This window comes from Dendrobates tinctorius, unplaced genomic scaffold (genome assembly GCF_039654945.1).
Source record: "Dendrobates tinctorius isolate UK_male_01 unplaced genomic scaffold, ASM3965494v1 ptg000145l, whole genome shotgun sequence".
In the NCBI taxonomy this organism is placed as follows: Eukaryota; Metazoa; Chordata; class Amphibia; order Anura; family Dendrobatidae; genus Dendrobates; species Dendrobates tinctorius.
This window is the reverse complement of record NW_027361812.1, coordinates 17848403-17853992: the sequence shown is the minus strand read 5'-3', so window position 1 is coordinate 17853992 and position 5590 is coordinate 17848403. Positions and strand designations below refer to the sequence as shown.

General features: G+C 46.5%; 1 long non-coding RNA gene across 1 annotated transcript; it reads left to right on the top strand.

Moving 5' to 3' along the window:
* The first annotated feature begins 1421 nt into the window (after positions 1–1421).
* LOC141049544 (uncharacterized) lies at positions 1422–2487 on the top strand. Its single transcript, XR_012220384.1, has 2 exons — positions 1422–1466; positions 2329–2487. It is a non-coding gene; the product is annotated as an uncharacterized lncRNA (long non-coding RNA).
* The last annotated feature ends 3103 nt before the right edge of the window (positions 2488–5590 follow it).

Genomic DNA, 5590 nt, shown 5'->3' with positions numbered 1-5590 from the left:
GCATGTAGTATGTATGTAGTATGTATGTAGTATGTATGTAGCATGCAGTATGTATGTAGCATGTATGTAGTATGTATGTAGTATATATGTAGTATGTATGTAGCATGCATGTAGTATGTATGTAGCATGTAGTATGTATGTAGCATGCATGTAGTATGTATGTAGCATGTATGTAGTATGTATGTAGTATATATGTAGTATGTATGTAGCATGTAGTATGTATGTAGCATGCATGTAGTATATATGTAGTATGTATGTAGCATGTAGTATGTATGTAGCATGCATGTAGTATGTATGTAGTATTTTTTTTTTTTTTTTTTAACATTTAACACATTAGCCGGATGATGGGACTACTACTGTCCCATCATTGGCTAATGTGTCAATCACTGTCATGGTAGCAGGCATCGCCCGATGGGACTTGTAGTCCCATCGGACGATGCTTGCACAGACCCCCGGACATCAGCACAGCCCCCCGGCAGGCCGGCACAGCCCCCCGGCAGGCCGGTACAGACCCCCACAGGGTGCACAGACCACCGGCAGGCCGGCACAGCCCCCCGGCAGGCCGGCAGAGACCCCGGGCAGTCCACACAGCCCCCCGGCAGGCCGGCACAGCCCCCCGGCAGGCCGGCAGAGACCCCCGGAAGGCCCGAAATGACGGCGCATCATGATGCGCACACACCGCGCATCATGATGACGTCAGGCCGTCAATCAACTGAACTTCCGATTCCGATGCCGAATTCCGATATTGAAAAAATATCGGAAGTCGGTATCGGAATTCCGATACAGCAAGTATCGGCCGATACCCGATACTTGCGGTATCGGAATGCTCAACACTAATTATAAGTCATAAACCAAGATGTTCATTAATTTAGCCAATTCCTCTGTAAGTGCAGATACAGAAGTCACTAGCTAATGAAGAGATCAGCTGTGATAGAAGTCAAATCCCGCACTATTGCCCTGACAATGCGTCATCAAATACCATCTGCATTATCTTTGGCTAACATAAAGCTACCTGTGGCAGATGAAGAAAGACCAGAATGCTGCTCTACTCATCTATCAAGTGCCAAGTACAACCTGTAATGGCTCAAGAGCTAAACTGTATTAATCAAACATCATGCACCATGTGGATGAATATATCACATGCTTCGCTATCAGAAAATGATGACCTATTGTTTAAATCAGTTTTATGAGTGAAATGTATTTGTCATGATTCCTCTGCTCAGAGTGTCTGGGAATCTGTGATGGACAGCCCTGTCATCCTATCCTGTGCTGGGGCGTGCTGAGCTGTCAGTGCTTTGATTGACAGCTCAGTGACCTATCTGACTGGAAGGTGCAGAGACTTCCACAGTTGCTCCCTGTTCTTGGTAATTGCCCTGCTATTTAGGTGAGCGGTCTGGCCCAGATCACTGCCAAAATCTTGTTCTAAGCCTGTGCTCTCTGATGTGTGTTCACCTGTTCCCTGTTCTGTAAGTTCTGATCTTCTGCTCATGACCTTTAGACCGTGTTCTGACTACGCGTTTGTTATTGCCCCTTTGCATCTGATATTCCTTGCTGACCTTTGGACTGTGTTCTGACTAGCCGTTTGTTATTGCCCCGTTGCATCTGATCTTCTGCTGCTGACCTTTAGACCGTGTTCTGACTACCTGCTTGTTATTGCCCCTTTGCTTATCCGCTATTTCTCTGGCATTCTGATCCTAGCATGTGAGCTGACTTATGACTTCGTATTTTCCCTTGGTTTACTACGTGCTCTTTTGGTATTGACCCCAGAACATCTGACTTTGCTGACTCAGGGCCTGTCTGTGGGTTTTTTTTATATAATTTTGACAATGTTTTTTTCCCTACATCATATTCCGTATTAAAAATAAAAAAAAATAGAAATCTTAAAATATTCACTCTGGCCACTGGGTTTTAGATTCTAATTTTCTACTGTTTCAGGAAGCAACACATACTGTATGCATAGCTGTAATGAATAGCGTCCTATGCTCTATTTCATATTGAAGTGTCTAATGAAAGTCTGCAATGGTGAACGATGGATCCTGTGTTATCAGCTGTGTATATGGGGGTAACCTGTCATTGTAATCTTCCTTCTGATAATATGGAGACTTCCTGAAAAATTCTCCTGAAGTTATAGGAGTTATCAATTTAAAAAAATACTCCTGTGACCAATTTGAAACTTGCAAGATTATTATTGCTTTATTTTTTCTTTTAATAAAGATCATGATATGAAAGATGCCAACATTTAAAAAAATACATACGTGTCACACAAAAACCTGATTTAAACAATAGGTAATTTTCTGATGATGGCTACTTTCTTTCTTTTATGCCTAGGTCTGAGAACCACCAATACATTTACAAAGATAAAAGTGATACAGGGGTGGACACTGACAGCTTGGGGTCCCTGTGCAAGAAATATGGGACCATGAAGTGTCCGAACCAGTCTCTCACTGCAATGTTTTAAGGATATGCAATAAAAGAAAGTTTTACACAGTTGGTGAGTGCCATCTCTTTTTGCACATAACCCTTTAAAGATCCTGGTTGATTTTTCAATTCTTCATAATTACAGCACCATAAATGAACCAAATACAAATATGTTTACACATACATACAAACACACGCACATATACTGTACATATACAGTACATACATACATGCACACACACACATAAATACACTCAAATAAACAGATATACACATATACATACACATGCATAAACACATAAAGACATGCAAGCATATGTAGGATAGTTGAGGGGTGTGCTGATCCAACAGGAACGGGGGCTGACCCAGTTCTTGGTGCTGACAGACACGAGACAGAGACAAAAGTTATATTCAACAGGTTCCGCTTTTATTGGCCGCCTTTCTGACGACCAGCACAATTCTTGACAGGAATTTTTCACTGTTCTCTTGCTAGCAGGCCCGAGTACCTTCACTTCTTAGTTTGTCGTCGTCGTGGTGTCCTTCGTGACTCTTCCCACCGTGGCTGCCCTAGGCACATCCACCACGGCGTTTCACCCTTCAAAGTACACCGAACACTTGGTACTCACAGACCATCTCTGTCCGCGACTACTGTCCTTTTGGGTCACCCCCCGTGACCGTCTCCACTGTCAGTTACTCTCTGTAGGTTTCTTTCCACCTTCCTTCCTACAGCAGGTCCTCCTCTCTAGTGAGCTCCCTTGGCTGACTGGACTTTCCAGAACCTTCCCTGACCTCTTATACTCCCAGTCCCAGTAGTGCCGCCCACTATCACCTGACAGTTATCTTTGACCAATGGAAGTTACCTTGACCCAGGGCAGTTACACAATCACCCCCTCCTATACTCCCCACTGCCCTCTAATGGTCAAACTGCCACATGACACCCTTTTCACTATCTCTCTGTCTCTTACTACAGACAGACCTGTCCATCAGCTCAACCTCCCCACACATACATACACACGTATACCACACACACATATGAATAAGCACTTATATACACACAAGCACATACATGCATAAACACACAGCTCCAGGTTTTCATGAGCCCCGGGCAAAAGAGCCTCAGTGGGCTCCTTTAAGGGTGTGTGCACACGTTGCGGATTCTACCGCGGATCTGCAGCGAATTTGGCCCTGCGGGTCCGCAGCATATTCTACTGCATTTTACAGTACCATTAAAGTCAATGGAATGTGAAAAACACTGTGCACATGCTGCGGAAAAATCAGGGCAGATTAGCTGCGGGTTCATTTCCGCAGCATGTCACTTCTTTGTGCAGATCTGCAGCGTTTCTGCACCCATTGACTTGAATTGATCCGCAGCAAAACCGCAGGTCTCAAAAATATCTGCGGCTTTGCTGCGGATGAAACCTCTGCAGATCGGGAGGGGGGAAGAGTGGGGGTGGAGTGTGGGCGGTGATGTGTGCGTGTATGGTGTGTGGGCGGTGACTGGGCATGTGCGGGGGTCTGTGGAGCTCATCGGGCTGGCGGAGGGTCTGTGCGGGGCCTGTGCGATGGTCATTGAGCTGTCGGGGGTCTGTGCAGGGCTGATGGGGGTGTGTGCGGGGCTCATCGGGCTGTCGGGGGTCTGTGTGGGGCTGTCGGGGGTCTGTATGGGGCTGTCGGGGGCCTGTGCGGGGCTCATTGGGCTGTCGGGGGTCTGTGTGGGGCTGTCGGGGGTCTGTGTGGCACTGTTGGGGGTGTGTGCGGGGCTCATCGGGCTGTCGGAGGTCTGTGCAGGGCTGTCGGGGGTCTGTGCGGGGCTGTCTGGGGTCTGTGCGGGGCTCATCGGACTGTCAGGAGGTCTGGCGGGGTCTTGCGGGGGGGCTGCGGGGCTGTACATAGGTCATCGGTCTGTCCGGCGGGGGGGTGTGGGGCTGTGTATGTGTGTGTGTGTGTGTATGTGTATGCAGGCATCGTCCGATGGGACTACAAGTCCCATCGGGTGATGCCTGCTACCCTGACAGTGATTGACACATTAGCCAATGATGGGACAGTAGTAGTCCCATCATCCGGCTAATGTGTTGAATGTAAAAAAAAAACATACAGAACATATAACATACAGAACATACAACATATAACATACAGAACATACATATAACATACAGAACATACTGTACATCTATATATAATCGTCTTATTCTGTCTGTCTATCTGTAACCGAAATCCCGCATCGCTGCTTGGTCGCAACCGCCAGGCCTTAACTAATCAGCGACAGGCACAGTGCGCAGGCGCAATCCGGAATTCGAAGGATGCACACCACCACTACCGTCGGGAGATCAGCGGCGCTAGCCTCTGATCTCCCGACGGTTGCTGGGCCACACGCACGTCAGCGGCGACGCATTCGGGAGATGACTGGCGCTAGCCGCTACCCAGGGTCTGGAGGAGAGGAGACTCCTCCGGACCCTTGGTACCATCAATCTGTAAAAAATAGAATTAAAATAAAAAAGAGTGATATACTCACCTTCCGACGGCCTCCAGACTCTTTCTCTCCTCTCCACGCTCCCGGTACCTTCCGGTCCCAGTAATGCTTTGCGCGAAACACCGCTGATGACGTCACGCTCTCGCGAGAGTGACGTCATCTGTGGTCCTTCGCGCTAAGCATTACTGGGACCAGAAGATGCCGGGAGCGTGGTGAGAGGAGGGAAAGAGTCGGGGGGCCGTCAGAAGGTGAGTAGATCACTTTTTTTTATTTGAATCTCCCACTGGCCATATTCTAGAGTACCCGATGCTTTAGAATCGGGCCACCATCTAGTATAACATACAGAACATACATATAACATACAGAACATATAACATACAGAATATACACAAATATTGGCCCCCGGTCATCAGCTTTCCGCCTCTGGCGCAGAAAATGGGCTTGAGCCCACACCATTTTTTTCCCGGTTTTTTATATACATGGCTATATATCTTTAGCTATATCTATATATATGTCTATAGATACATCTATGGAAATATCTATAGATATATCTATGGATATATCTATGGATAGATAGAAAATCTATCCATATATCTAGCTAGCTAGCTATCTAGCTATCTATTTATCCCATATTTATCTGTCTATCATCTATCTATCTTTCTATTATCTATCTATCCCATATTTCTCTATCTGTCTATCTAT